This window comes from Ovis aries, chromosome 13 (genome assembly GCF_016772045.2).
Source record: "Ovis aries strain OAR_USU_Benz2616 breed Rambouillet chromosome 13, ARS-UI_Ramb_v3.0, whole genome shotgun sequence".
In the NCBI taxonomy this organism is placed as follows: Eukaryota; Metazoa; Chordata; class Mammalia; order Artiodactyla; family Bovidae; genus Ovis; species Ovis aries.
The window spans coordinates 25154551-25170996 of record NC_056066.1 but is presented as its reverse complement, the minus strand read 5'-3'; the positions used below and the strand labels follow the sequence as shown (position 1 = coordinate 25170996).

Genomic DNA, 16446 nt, shown 5'->3' with positions numbered 1-16446 from the left:
TTCCAAGACTGAACCAGGAAGAAATAGAAATTATGAACAACCCAATTACAAGCGCTGAAATTGAAGCTGTGATGAAAAATCTCCCGAGAAGCAAAAGCCCAAGACCAGATGGCGTCACAGGAGAATTCTATCAAACATTTAGAGAATATTGCCTATCCTTCTTAAACTCTTTAAAAAAAATTGCAGAGGAAGGAATACTTCCAACCTCATTCTATAAGCCACCATCACCCTGACACCAAAACCAAAGACACACACACAAAAAAAAGAATATAATTTTTGACATGTATTTTTGATAACCTTGTAACATCTAGTTAGAAGTAGAGACAGATATTTGAGTCAGAAAAGAGATCTGGGGTAGAATCATAAATCTGGAAGTTTAACAGCATGTATGAGATCACACTGGGACAAAGTAGTGAATGTGCTCTCAGCAACTCTTGCATTTAGAAGTCAGATGGGAGAACAGGAAGACACAAGGGCCACTAAGTGGCCCGAGAGGTCAGAAGAAGGAAAGAAGCCAAAAAAAAAAAAAGTACCCTTCCCCCAAAAAAGAATCTTGTTGTCATAATAAAAACATACTGAGTGAGGTCATTTTTTCTTCACATGTAATGTGTTTGATGACAAAGAACTGAAATTAGCCACAGACTAAGTTAATGCTAATTATCCCTGAAAATTAAAAATACTGCTTCACAAGATCAGTGTAAGAAGGCCATGCATATATTAATTTTTAAATAGTACATGCAGATATGGCCTTCAGATGCAGACTTTTTATTCTAAAGCATGCTGCATCTATAGGAAATGAGACTAGATGGGAGTGTTTGTTTTTTTTTTTAATCTGCCTTCACTTAGGCAATCAGATGAGTGTTGCCTGTGAAGCAAGAATATACACATATCTAAATGATCCTGCTGATGTGGAAAACACGTGTGGAATTTTTTTGTTATAAAACGCATTCCTCTCGCTAGTCTAGGCTCGATACAGAATATAGGATGCTTGAGGCTGGTGCACTGGGATGACCCAGAGAGATGAAATGGGGAGGGTGATGGAAGCGGGGTTCAGGGTTGGGAACTCATGTACACCTGTGGTGGATTCATGTCAATGTATGGCAAAACCAATACAGTATTGTAAAGTAAAAAAATAAAATTAAATTAAAATAAAACGCATTCCTCTCACCCCTGAACCTCTACCACCAACTTCTTTGCTGAGACATCCAGTGCTTTCAATTTTTTACGTACCTTTTCAGAAATATTTTATGAAAGCAAATGAATATATGTATGTATATATGAATGGATATATACCAATGTGTGTATATATGCAGTGTACATACATATATGATATGTATATATGTATATCACACAATATACACCTAATTTTATATAGTATATATACATATATCTTTCTGTCGCTTTTTAAAAACTCAAATAAGAGCACCAATAACGCTTGCCTTTTTCAGTTAATAAGCTCATTTTTATCAACATAATGTTCTTCATGGGGCTTCCCTGGTGGCTCAGTGGTAAAGAATCTACCTGCCAAGCAGGAGAGGTGGGTTTGATTCCTGGGTCAGGAAGATCCCCTGGAGAAGGAAATGGCAACACGTTCCAATATTCTTGCCTAGGAAATTCCATGGATAGAGGAACCTGGCAGGCTACCGTCCATGGGGTCGCAAAAGAGTCAGACATGACTTAGCAACTAAACAACAACAAAAACAAAGTCTTCATTCTTTTTGTAGATATATGGCATTAAATTGCATGATTGTATATATTTTTATCAGCACCATTTTGATGCATATTTAAGTTTTTTCATTTGAGTTGTTTTCAATATTTCCTATTAAAAGCAATGCCTAAGTAGCTGACCATGAACATACACCATTTTATACATTTGGCTATACTTACAGAAAATCATTCCCAGGAGTGAAACAATTAGGTCAAAAGGTAATAAAAGAAACTATTTTAAATTTTGCTCTGTGTGTTTGTGTGAGATAGAAAATAGGTGATGTATACATGTATGATGTATACACGTATGCATATATGATGTATGCATGTATACATGGTCCAAAATTCAAAATTCATAACTACCCAAAGGTGTGCAGCCAAGAATTAAGTCCTCCTTCATGCCCCATTCCTACAGCCTCTGAATCCCCTCCTCAGGAGCAACCACTGTAACCAGACTCTTATGTGCTTTTCAAATAGTATTCTAGGCATATGTGTATAAAATGAAAGTAACGATATATGTATCTATAGGAGAATTAGTCCAATTTGACAGATACGTGTTTTTTGTTTTTTGTTTTCTATCAAGTCGATGGGGATCAGAAGACTCTTGCCAGGACTTCCCTGATGGTCCAGTGCCTAAGACTCATTCCCAATGCAGGGGGCCTGGGTTCGATCCCTTATCAAGAAACTAGATCCCACAAGCTGCAACTAAAGATATCTCCGCAGGCTGAAACGAAGATTAAAGATCGCATGTGCCGCAACTAAGACCTGGTGCAGCCAAATAATCAAATAAAATTTTAAAAAAGGAATTCCCTGATGGTACAGCGGATAAGAATCCACCTGCCAGTGCAGGGGACATGGGTTCGACTCCTGGTCCAGGAATATCCCACATGCCACAGAGAGACTGAACCTGTGCACCACCGCTATCAAGCCCAAGTGCTGCAACCACCGAGTCCGCGCACCTAGAGCATGTGCTCCCCGACAGAGAAGCCACTGCAGTGAGAAGCCCGACCGCCAGAATGAACAGTAGCCTCAACTCTTTGCAACTAGACAAAGCCCAACAAAGCAATGAAGACCCAGCACAGCCAGAAGTGAATTTTTTTTAAAAAAATAAACTCTTTCCAAGAGAGATATCACATAGTCAGTGGAAACACTTTGTAAGGAATAGCTTTTTTATTCTCCCGTCATTCATTACCAGCCACATGCCATCAATACTGTAGATTCCATCAAGAAAACAGAGGTTTTATTGACTTTTATTGTGTGTTCATTTTGAATGGAAGAGAGGCCACAGGCATAGGAACTTGTCCTGTCCTCAGCCACACCATGCTGAATTCCCAATCTCGATTCATTGCAACCACCTGACATTTGCTTTCATCTTCCTATTGGTGGGGGTTTGTGTTGTCTACTGACCCCTGTGTTTTTTCTTTTTCTTAGAAAAACACTGGAAGCCCACACATTTATAACTTTAGATTGCAAGCCATGTTTGGAGAACCTTCCTTAACACTATTCACTCCCATCTTTCTGTGCAAACTGTACTCCCCTGGCCTGAGCTCTTATCTCTCCTAGTATCTTGTTAAAAGCAACAAGGAACAGTCAGCCCACCAAAATATCCTAAGATTTTACAAGCAGTCCCCCTTTAGAATGTAGCTATGTCATGTGGTTTCTCTTCTGTGACAAGAGACAATTTTACCAATATTTTCCCATGGGATAATGAGGGTAAACAGCTTCCCAGCCTGCCAGAGAATTTCTTCTGTCATCGCTATGCCACCTTGTTCATGACTATTAGAAGGAATTGGGCCTTTCTAGGGCTCAGAAACCTGTCAAGTCTTACCTTTCATAGGATTCTCTTCTAATAATGACTTGTATCTTTTAAGTGGACATAATAACCAGATACCACTCTAATGGCAGAAAACAAAGAGGAATTAAAGAGCCTCTTGATGAGGGTGAAAGAGGACAGTGAAAAAGCCAGCTTAAAACTAATTACTCAGTGGCATCCAGTCCCATCATTTCATGGCAAATAGAAGGGAAAATGTGGAAGCAACTTTCCTCTTCTTGGGCTCTAAAATCACTGTGGATGGTGACTGCAGCCATGAAATTAGTGATTGCTTCTTGGAAGGAAAGCTATGACAAACGTAGACAGTGTATTAAAAAGCAAAGACATCACTTTGCTGATAAACATTCATATAGTCAAGGCTATGGTCTTTCCAGTAGTCATGTTCGGATGTGAGAGTTGGACCATAAAGAAGGCAGTGCCCTGAAGAACTGATGGTTTTGAATTGTGGTGCTGAAGAGTCGGGAGTCCCTTGGGCAGCAAGGAGATCAAATCTGTCAATCCTAAAGGAAATCAGTCTTGAATACTTCTTAGAAGGACTGATGCTGAAGCTGAAGCTCTAATATTTTGGTCACCTGATGTGAAGAGCCAAGTCATTGGAAAAGACCCTGATGCTGGGCAAGATTGAAGGCAGGAGGAGAAGAGGGTGACAGAGGATGAGATGGTTGGACAGCATCACCGATTCAATGGACATGAACTTGGGCAAACTCTGGGAGGTGGGGAGGAACAGGGAGGCCTGGCGTTCTGCAGCCCATGGGGTTGCAAAGAGCTGGATACAGCTTGTGACTCAAGGCCCCTATTCACCAAGAGTTCAAAGTTTCTTTTTGGCAAGAGAAACAACAGAACAGAGGGACCCAGAAGCTATCTACTTTCCTTTCTGTCTCCTGGCCTTTCTGAGGAACCTACAAAGGATGAACCTTAATCTTGTGCAATTCCCACATGTATGAGCTGTGCTTTTTGGACTCGTACAGGTTTCTTTTATCTTTATTGGCTTCGAGGAGACAAATTTTCTCCTGGGTAAGCTCTATGGCTGTACACAGCCAAGAGGCTAGGCTTCAGGCCCAGAGCACCCTGGAGGTCACATGTGGTTCCATCTGGACAAACGCTTTACAACAAATTCCCTGGCTTCTCTTCAGAATTATTGAGATGACAGGCAACTTGCCACCCACGTGGGAAGATGGAGTCCAGCACCAACACAAAAGCCTTATAGGATATGGGTGGTAGAAAGAGTGAGACTGGTGATTTAGGCTTCAAATTATAACTTTATCTTTTAGAATTTGGAACACTATCTTACTATATCATTAAACTGCTGTAGTTGTTTTGTAATGCACACCAAAGCCTTTCCAGAAATCACTGTGACACACCCTTTGGGGATTTAAAATACAGTAGTAAAGCTTAAAAGAGTCTCTTTCTTCTAAGGGTATTTTATAACATAAAAAATGAAGAATGTGCCAAGGTTCCAAGTTTTCGAAATTCCTAGTTACTTCGATATTAGCCAAACAAGTTGATGACAATTGACCATTACTTTAAAAAGTTGAATAAAATGGAAACTTTTCTTACAGTTAAAAAATCTAAGCCAAGGGCCTTAAAGTGAATAATCCTTTTTGTGAAAAATGCATTCATCTTATGTTTCTAGTAGTATCTCATAAGTTTATTTTAAGCAATTATTTGGCAGAGATTCATCACATGACACTTTCAGTATTTTTTAAGACTGAGGTATTTTTCATATAAAAGGAATTTAATTATATTAAATGTTCCAGTTGATATTATTATAATCCCTTTAACATATATTGAGGTTAATTGTCTTAAAATAGTTTAAATGCTTAGATACACACTATTGATACTATGTGTAAAATAGATAACTAATGAGAACATACTGTATAGAACAGGGAACTCTACTCAATGCTCTGTGGTGACCTAAATGGGAAGGAAATTTAAAAAGGGAGGATATATGTATAATTTTATGTACCACTAAGGAAGGAAACAGAGAAGGCAATGGCACCCCACTCCAGTGCTCTTGCCTGGAAAATCCCATGGATGCAGGAGCCTGGTGGGCTGCAGTCCATGGGGTCACTAAGAGTTGGACACGACTGAGCAACTTCGCATTCACTCTTCACTTTCATGCATTGGAGAAGGAAATGGCAACCCACTCCAGTATTCTTGCCTTGAGAATCCCAGGAACGGGGGAGCCTGGTGGGCTGCTGTCTATGGGGTCGCACAGAGTTGGACACGACTGAAGCGACTTAGCAGCAGCAGCAGCAAGGAAGGAAAAAACCCTAACAATTAAACTGTCACAATGCTTTTTTATCACTTAGAATTTTTATTTCACACTTGGTAAAATAGCTCTTTTCACCTCAAGATGGAATTTTTTTCCTATGTATTCACATGTGACATAAAAAGACTAAGGTTAAGGATTTTTACCATTTTCTGTGCTGTCAGTAGTGTTGGTGATACATTCCATATGAGAAGACCCCAACATTGTCTTTGAGATTTTATTTCAAGCTACTGACCCTTCTTCCGCAAGTTTTGATGATAATGGCCTTTCCTCCAATGGCAAGCATGTCCTTCAACTAATATCAAAATTTGCCACTCTGCTATTCCCATGCCTTTCTGCATACACAAAGCTTTTCATGTCCAGGACGAACAGTAGTATCAGTTCAGTTCAGTTGCTCAATCATGTCCGACTTTTTGTGACCCCATGAACTGCAGTATGCCAGGCCTCCCTGTCCATCACCAACTCCCAGAGTTCACCCAAACTCATGTCCATTGAGTCAGTGATGTGATCCAACCATCTCATCCTCTGTCGCCCCCTTCTCCTCCTGCCCCTCAATCCCTTCCAGCATCAGAGTCTTTTCAAATGAGTCAGCTCTTTGCATCAGGTGGCCAAAGTATTGGAGTTTCAGCTTCAACATCAGTCCTTCCATTGAACACCCAGGACTGATCTTTAGGATGGACTGGTTGGATCTCCTTGAAGGCAAGGGACTCTCAAGAGTCTCCTTCAATACCACAGTTCAAAAGCATCAATTCTTCTGTGCTCAGCCTTCCTTATAGTCCAACTCTCACAACCATATATGACTACTAGCCTTGACTAGATGGACCTTTGTTGACAAAGTAATGTCTCTGCTTTTTAATATGCTGTCTAGGTTGGTCATAACTTTCCTTCCAAGGAGTACATGTCTTTTAATTTCATGGCTGCAATCACCATCTGCAGTGATTTTGGAGCCCCAAAATTAAAGTCAGCCACTGTTTCCCCATCTATTTCCCATGAAGTGATGGCACCAGATGCCATGATCTTCGTTTTCTGAATGTTGAGCTTTAAGCCAACTTTTTCACTCTCCTCTTTCACTTTCATTAAGAGGTTCTTTAGTTCCTCTTCACTTTCTGCCATAAGGGCGGTGTCATCTGCATATCTGAGGTTATTGATATTTCTCCTGGCAATCTTGATTCCAGCTTATGCTTCATCCAGCCAGGGGTTTCTCATGATGTACTCTGCATAGAAGTTAAATAAGCAGGGTGACAATATACAGCCTTGACGTGCTCCTTTTCCTATTTGGAACCAGCCTGTCGTTCCATGTCTAGTTCTAACTGTTGCTTCCTGACCTGCATAAAGGTATCTCAAGAGGCAGGTCAGGTGGTCTGGTATTCCCATCTCTTTCAGAATTTTCCACAGTTTATTGTGATCCACACAGTCAAAGGCTTTGGCATAGTCAATAAAGCAGAAATAGATGTTTTTCTAGAACTCTCTTGCTTTTTTTGATGATCCAGCAGATGTTGGCAATTTGATCTGTGGTTCCTCTGCCTTTTCTAAAACCAGCTTGAACATCTTTTTCATGGTTCACATATTGTTGAAGCCTGGCTTGGAGAATTTTGAGCATTACTTTACTAGTGTGTGAGATGAGTGCAACTGTGCAATTGTAAACATCAGTTAAACTCAACAAATATACAGTCAACAACGGACAGAACTCAGGTGAAGTAATGACCAAGTTTGCTTATGTGTGTATAATGAAACGTTAGAACTGCACCTGGTTGACAGTGACTGAGATAGCATGAGTTCTAAGGCAGCCTCATTTCAGAGATGTTCAGATGTGAAAACTATGCATCTTATTATTATTATTATTATTATTATTATTTTACTTTTTGGCTGCACCGTGCAACATGTGATATCTTCATTCCCTGACCAGGGATTGAACCCACATCCCCTGCAGTGGAAGTGTGGAGTCTTAACTACTGGACTGCCAGGGAAGTCTTGAAAATATATATCTTAAAATAGATGTAATATAGTAGTAGTCCTTCTACTAAAACATCCCCCATTTCCTAGATGTTACCTTTCTTTTAAAACCTGCCTCAAATCCAGCTCATTGTAGAGGCATCCACAAATATTACACCACTCAACACATCACATTGCTCACAGAACCCTATGTATCCACTTACACAGTGGTATATCACATTTGCTCTCTTTTTCAAAATAAACTCTTAGGAACCAGGCTGTAAGAATCCTCTTTGATATTGCTTAGCATGGCTTTCAGCTAAGACCTGGGGTGATGCCCTCCTGGGAAATTCAAGGAGCATAAGAAAGCAGTGGACATAAAAGTGCCCACTTTGATGGTTAGTTTAGCAAACTTACAGTTTGATCATTGAATGTGCAAACATTTTCCCTAATATTATAGCTCTTATCCTCACCCTGTAACACCTACCTATTAAATCCACAATTTGTTGGGTTTGACTTCCAACCAATGCTTACTTTGTGTAGCTTAGATATTTCTGTGGAAATTTCCTACCATGATTACTCTACCATCTAACAGAGAAAGAGTTCTGTTCCTATGGTAACTGTTGTAGAACAGTGCATACTTACTATACCTCTAAAATATGCAGCCATCCTTATGGGAATACACATCATCTTGAAAGGATTTTCCCCCTGCAATAAACATTGATTCCTGCCCCACATACATACATTTTCACCTGATTTCAAAATAAAACTTCGTAAGAATTGCTAAGGAATAGTTTGAGGAGATGAGAATGAGTTGGGCCCCTGCAGCTGTCATGGGAGAGCAACACAGTCCTCGAGTGGGTTCTGGGAACATGTACCCAGTCCCTCAAAAGCTGTATTTCTCCTAGACTCTGTTTTCCATGTATCATCATGTTTTCTGTGTTTGAGACGTTGCTATGCAAAATGATATAAAAGAGTGGTTTGTTTTCTTCCTAAGGCAATCAAGCTCAGCAAATGCAAGTTTAGAATGATGCAAAAGTTTCTCAGAAAAACTTTAGAATTCCTTGAGGAATGATCTAAGAATGTTCGTGATAAGAAAGAATAAATGTTGATAATGGCCTGAAATGTCATTCCACATAGTAGTTAATCAGTTCCAGGGTTTCTGAAACTATTGGTATTGCTTAAGCCACAATTTTAAGGTTTTTTATTTGCATTTTTGCAAGCAGGAGACTTTCTCCATCTTTTTTCTTCAAATTCATTAGCCTTAAGACTTCCCTGGTGGGCCAGTGGTAAAGAATCCACTCTTCCACTGCAGGGGGTGCAGGTTCAATCCCTGGACGGAGAACTAAGATCCTGCATGGCTCACGATGGAGCCAAAAAAAGAAAAATTAATTAGCCTCTCTGCTACAGGGACTTCCCTGGTGGTCCAATGGCTAAGACTCCCCATTCCCAATGTAGGGGCCCAACTGAAGGAGTTAGAAGGCACCTAAGTTGGTAGGGCAGCATAGGGCACTGATAAAAAAAGGTGGATGCGCAGTTACACCATTCACAGCAGGTCCAGGGGGAGCCTGGACAACAGAGGAGTTTATGAAGGATCTTAGCTGCTTGATGAGTGAGGAGGTGTCAGCATCTGTGTGAAGAGGTTGGCAGAGGACATAGAAGGTGTTTCCTGCTTCTGAGTTTGCCATGCTAGCTCTCAAACCCTCGTTTTTGTGCCATCTCAGATCTCATGGACAGGAACACCTCAGAAAACCCCATTTTATGCTTTGTTTTCCTTGTTCATCAGCCCCGGCCAGAAAAGGATCATTGTCAGAGAGAAAGAAAACAAGAGTTCTTCTTCATGGACCTGGGAAAACCTTGCTCCCTATATCTGGATAAGAAGGAAGGAATGGGAGACTGAGATCTTAAGAGCATATTGATTTAAAAATCTACCAGGAAACATTTTCCACCAATATTTTCCACGCTTTTGGTGTCCAGTGATGATGTAACTGATGACCAGAAATACCAGAAGCCAGGTCTCTGGTTAAAATATTTTTTTAAAATTACTTTATCACTTATATATATATAAGGAAGTGTATCCCTTTACATTTTCTTGTATATATATTTAATCAATCAGTTAATTTATTTGGCTGTGTTGGGTCTTAGCTGCCACACACAGGATCTTCATTGCATCATGCAGGGTCTTTCCTTTTGGTGCACAGACTCTCCTGTTACGGTGCTCAAACTCCAAAGTGTGGGCTAAGTAGTTGTGGCACACAGCTTAGTTGCTCCATGGCATGTGGGATCTTAGTTCCCTGACCAGGGATCAAACCTGGGTCCTCTGCATTGCAAGGAGGGTTCTTGACTACTGGACCACCAGGGAAGTCCCTCTCATATTTTTAGGGTGCAGCTAATTTATTTCAGTCTTGGGCATGTGAAGCCATGATTATTTGGTCAACTGGGAGGTGTATATATATATATATATATATATGCACATACATATATATAAAATCTATTTCTCTCTCTATATATGTTATATATATACACATCTATCTATATCTCTCTATATATATCTTTATATATATTAACTATATCTATGTGTATATATAGAGAGATATATGTATATATATATATAACATATATATACACATCTATAAAAATAGATATTTCACACAAAAGTGTATATATAGATGTCACAACTATCCAAATAAAGGCATAAAGGAGGTTCAGGATCATAGTGAGACTGAGAAAATTCTCTTGTAAAATTTTTGTTCAACAATCTAAATGTAGAATTAAGCAAAGAGCAACACAATGAGAAATACTAGGGCTAACCAAAAGAAAGAAAAGACAGAATTCATGATCTTTCATGCCTTACCTCCATGGTGAGTATTCAGCTCATTTGGAGGTTGATTCCCCTTTGTAAGAGCCAAAGTCTTTCATCATTTCTGGGCATAGCAACCCTCAGAGGCAGACCAGGTGGTACCAGCTGCACATGATGAAAGAAATCACACGCTTTCATTGTGTAGAGTAATGACAGAGGAATGGGCAGTCCAGACCAGCTGGATCCACTTCACTCTTTCAAGTGTGCATCACACACACATACACACACAGAGCAGAAAAAGAAGACTCTGAATTTGCAGAGGCAGGTATTGAACCTGCTACCCAAAGGTCTAATATCTTCTGGGTCTGTTATGGTGAGCAAAGCAGCAGGTTTGCTCATAGTAAAGAGTAAATTTGTTTATAAAATAAGCCAAAAAAAAAGCTAAATTATTACTTTAAAAAATTATAATAAAAAATTATTAACAAAAATTATTATTTTTCCTCCTCCATGAGGAGGGAAAAAAAGAGGTATTGCCACATTTTCTTCTCTAAAATAGTAGTAATATAAGCATATATATATATAGCAGCTACTAGGGTGTGCATTGTTCTAAGTGCTTAATGTAAATAAACTCACTTCATGTTCATAATGGTAAAGAATCCACCTGCAATGCAGGAGACCCAGGTTTGATCCCTGGGTAGGAAAGATCCCCTGGAGAAGGGAATGGCAACCCATTCCAGTATTCTTGCCTGCGAATTCCATGGACAGAGGAGCCTGGTGGGCTACAGTCTACAGGGTTGCAGAGTCAGACATGACTGAATAACACACACACTCACACACAATGCTCATAAAAATCTTTTGATTATAGCTCAGTATAATTTTCCTCCTTTTCTAGAAATAGGGAAATTGAGGCACAGAAAGTTTAGATAATTGTCCAAGATCTCACCGCTACTGACTGGCAGCAGAAGAGTTAACAAGGGACAGTGTGGATGTCATAAAGAGAGGCATACACTCAGACACCTGAAGAGTAAATGATGTACACCTCACCAAGATTTCACTTAATCTTTAGCATCTTTCTTGTCCCACAGTCCATCCACTTTCAGTTCAGTTCAGTTGCTCAGTCACGTCTGACTCTGCAACTCCATGGACTGCAGCACACCAGGCTTCTCTGTTCATCACCAATTCCCAGAGCTTGCTCAAACTCATGTCCATTGAGTCGGTGATGCCATCCAACCATCTCATTCTCTGTTGTCCCCTTCTCCTCCCGCCTTCAATCTTTTCCAGTATCAGGGTCTTTTCCAGTAAGTTAGTTTTTCACATCAGGGGACCACAGTATTGGAGTTTCAGCTTCTGCATCAGTCCTTCCAGTGAATATTCAGGACTGATTCCCTTTAGGATGGACTGGTTGGATCTCCCTGCAGTCCAAGTGACTCTCAAAGAGTCTTCTTCACCACCACAGTTCAAAAGCATTAATTCTTTAGTGCTCAGCTTTTTTTTATAGTCTAACTCTCACATTCATACATGACTACTGGAAAAACCATAGCTTTGACTAGATGGACCTTTGTTGGCAAAGTAATGTCTCTGCTTTTTAATATGCTGTCTAGGTTGGTCATAGCTTTTCATAGCTTTTTCCATCCACTTTAGTGCCTGTGTAAGTGAAGTGGCACATTCTAACAGAATGTTACAGGCTGCATCATGGAAAAGGCACTGGGAAACCAGGCTGGCCACACAGGCTGCTCAGTGGATGCCGGAAAGTGTCCTCAGAAAGTGGTGTCCAGAATAGCACCAAGGCCCTGAGAGAAAAGATGGAAGGAAACTGGAGGGCGTTATCATCTTTGAGAAAGCCGACACAGCCTTCTAAGTTAGTAAGCTGCACATACCACATGCAATGGGGTCTCTCCTTTATCAGCCACTTCAGTACTAAGGATTTTGCATGTTTGGCTTGTTTTCCTTTACAAAGGTAGTATAAGCGCCAAGATGCAAACTGTGTAAGAGCCACAATCAAGTTTCTTATGCTATTTTCTGGATGTAGGATGGAGTTTCCAATTCATACCCCTCATGGGAGTGTGTTTGACACAATTTTTCTGGAGGAAAGCTGCGAATCTGAATGTACTCTGGGCAAAGTATTCTTACATGCCTGTAACAAGTCAGTATCCGAGTGCCACTGCAGTCAAAAACAAATGCAACTCTCATTTTCTCTGCCAGTTAACTCTCTTATTCTGAAGTTTTGATGAGCAGACTCAATGAAACTTTTTATCTGAAGATCCCGATCTTTGGGAGTTCTGCAGTCTTTCAAGTTACACTGCTCAGCTGCTAAGTCACTTCAGTTGTGTTCGATTCTGTGCGACCCCATAGACGGCAGCCCACCAGGCTCCCCAGTCCCTGGGATTCTCCAGGAAAGAACACTGGAGTGGGTTGCCATTTCCTTCTCCAATGCATGAAAGTGAAAAGTGAAAGTGAAGTCGCTTAGTCGTGTCCGACTCTTAGTGACCCCATGGACTGCAGCCTACCAGGCTCCTCTGTCCATGGGATTTTCCAGGCAAGCGTACTGGAGCACCCACTAAATGCAAGGTGTAGAATGCTTCAGGTGGCTGTGTGCCTATAGAATTAGTTTACTTGCTTTGTATTTGATACATTCACATATCAAGTCTTTAAATGTAGTAAATGTATAGACTTATACAGTTGATGGTTGTATGGCTCATTAGCGGATGAAGAAGATGATGCAATCAGTGTTGTTCCAGAAGAAAACCCAAAAGGGACAGGTTCAGGCAAGATCAGAACTTTCCAGTAATTAGAACTCAAAAATGAGATGAGGTGCCTGCGAAGGGCTGAGTAACTCTCAGTAAAAGCAATCTGACCATAGGTCAGGAGTCCTTCCTGGACCAAATGACTTCTAATATTCCTCCCGTCCCAGTGCTAAGACTGGTGATTACTGTCACAGAGAACTTGATTTTTTTTTTTTTATGTTCATAGACATCTAAGCATTTGGAAATTTAATAGAATCATTTTTAGTAGTAAGAAACTGAAAGGCAGAGCTCTTAGTTAATTTTATGAATCATGCAATCTTAGTTTTCTAAATACTCTGGATAAGTTGGCAAACCCTCTGCAGTGCTGGGACTCAGAATCATGGCTGAACAAGTGTGTGAGTTGTGGCCCATGAGGATCTTGGCATGTGCAAGGAATAGATACACTGGAGAGGAAGGAAGGGGAAGGAGGAAAAGTGGAAGAACACAAGTGACAGTAATCCTGATACCAAAGCAATCTCAGAACAACCTTATCAGAGAATCATGACGATTCTCATTTTTTACTTGGAGGAACTGAATCTCAAGGTCATGAGCTCCAAGGCCATCAGTAAGTGGCAGAGACAGGGCACAGACTGCACTGCTGTGACTCCTGATTTAGTTTGCCCCTATGTAAGGTGGGCTCACCTGTGCATCATCTTGCTCAGTTTAGCATGGGTGGCTCTGTATTAATGATGGGTCTAAGAAGAGAAGTTCATTTCTGAACCCTGCCATAAGTCTCATGAATTTAAAATATCAGTACTTTGGCAAGTATATTGTTCAGCCTTGACTGAAACTCACCTTTCTTTATATGATATGGAAATAATATTAATGAGTCCTATAATTATTTTTTTTTGCCATACCACATAGCTTGTTAGATCTTAGTCCCCCAACCAGGGACTGAACCTGGGCCATAGCAGTGAAAGTGCAGAGTCCTAACCACTAGACAGCCAAGGAATTCCCTGTATCTATTAATATTATAGACTCAAACTCCCATTTTGAAAGACTAAGAGAAAATAGAAACGATTGAATCCATAATAAAAAGAAAGTATAGAAATCAAGCTTTGATTTTGCTTTTTGACTCAAGCTTTGATATATGTTTCTCTATGTTCAAAACATAATCAATGTTTTCTTTGTGTTTGGTTATGTTTCTCTATTATAGAAAGCACGAAATAAAGAAAACCCTCTCACAAACTTTTCTCACATTATACCATACAGAGAGGGCTGCAGACTAATTAAATATGGGTGTACTGGCTATCAGACAAACCTTTTCCTTTCTCTCTTCAAAACAGAGTAGAAACATTTGAGACCAGCATAAGATCTGTTACTCTAGGACACTAATTCCTAACTGGAAATGATTCTGTCCCTTCCTCCACCCCAGGAGGACATCTGACACTTTCTAGAGATATTCTTATTGCCACAGCTGGGAATGATACTGGCTTCTAGCAGGTAAAAGTCAAGGATGCAGCTAAACTTCCTACAATCCACTGACCAGCCCAGTGACAAATACTTATTTGGCCCAAATTGTCAATATTGCTAGGGCTGAGAAACCCTGGTCTAAGGCCTGGTAAAATGCTTGGGAGTTTACATACCTGGGCACCCCCATTTACAAAATCTTCTAACCCTCCAAACCTAGGGACTCTCAACACAGCAGAGCTGCCTAGAGCTCTGTGGAAAGAGAACATCTTGCCTGTATTCTCCATTAATTTTTACAAGTTCATAAACTGGGCTTAGATAATTATTTCCACTGTCTTCTTTCTCTATTTTTTTCTCATTATGCAAAGGCCAGCCGTATTTTGAGAATTTTTGCTTATCTGTTACTTTACATGATTTTTCATGGTTTGATTTTTAGGCCAGACTTTTACTTTTTACTGAATTTTATTTTTTTACAAGAAGAAAATGTGGAAGAAGATTTGGAAAAAAAAAAACCCTCTTAAAATGTCTAATCTCTCTAAGAATAAGAACAATTATTGGAAACTTATGTCTCAGGTTTTCCGAATTAACACAAAATGGTTTCCGAACAACTACTCAAATGACTATTTCAGTAATATTCTCAATATTTATTATTTTTAAAAGTTTGGTATTTTAAAAAATTCAATCTTATTGATTCAAGAACTGGACTGAATCCAAGAAGTATGCCAAAACAAGAGCTTGGTAACATAAAGTAGTTTTAAGACTTAAAAAAGAAATGTTGAAAAAGAGTGCAAAAAGGTCACAGATAACAACAACAAAAAAATCATAAAAGGTGATAGAACTTGACTAACTAGGTGAAAAGGTAATGAGTATAAAGTCCAGGTATGACATTTATGATTTTTGAGACAGTCTGTCTCTATCACTTAAGCTTTGGCAAAATCCCCAGACCCACAGAGAAGCCTGAGTCATCTCTCATCCCTTTATTCTCTGTAAAAGGTGACCTGGGTGTATATTCTGTGACTGACTATGCTGAACATGCTGAAAAATCTGAGAGTAAAAAGCCAATGACATCAACCCCAGAGTGAGAAACATATTATTTCCTGGTAATGCATTCGGCCTTATCATACAAACTCGATTCTTCTGGTCTTATGTTCCTTCAAATGTTCTAAACTTAGAGATGTGTTGAAAATTTCTCATCTGTGCAACTTTTAGCGTTGTTTGCTCTGTGTGGGTTTGGTATGAATCAACGAGAATCTGGAGGTTATTTGTCAAGCCAAGAGACAAAGTCAGATAATCACAAAGTTGGCCTGAGCTTTGAGTTCAAAAGGATCATGATAGTTTTGCTGAACTAAGAAATAGTAGGGAATTTAAGGTAATGTGAGTGCTAATGCAAGAAAACCGCTGACCACAGTAACAAAATATCATCTAAAATGGTCTATAGAAACAGAGGATGGCTTCACTCAGATCCTCATGCAACGCCCACTCCTTCACTGAGGGACAACTTTCGACTAAAAGACTTTCCCTGGGACTTCCTGGTGGTCCAGCACTTAGGACTCTGCACTTCCAAAGCAGGGGCCGTGGGTTGGATCACTGGTCAGGGGACGAGATCCCATATGCCATGGAGAGCTTTCAAGAAAACAAAAAAGACTTTCCCCAACTGCTCCTTACAGAGGCACTTAGAAAAATGTGAAGTGACTTTTAGTTTGATCCAGTC

General features: G+C 39.9%; 1 protein-coding gene across 4 annotated transcripts in view; it reads right to left on the bottom strand.

Annotated features, from left to right (window-relative positions):
* THNSL1 (threonine synthase like 1) overlaps positions 1 to 16446 on the bottom strand; it is a 138753-nt gene that overhangs the window by 54237 nt on the left and 68070 nt on the right. The window contains exon 3 of one of the 4 annotated variants that reach the window (XM_060397354.1): positions 10597 to 10707. The exons of the other annotated variants lie outside the window; for them this stretch is intronic. The gene's annotated coding sequence lies outside the window, so the exon portion shown is untranslated. The remainder of the gene's footprint in view (positions 1 to 10596; positions 10708 to 16446) is intronic. 4 annotated transcript variants of the gene reach the window in all.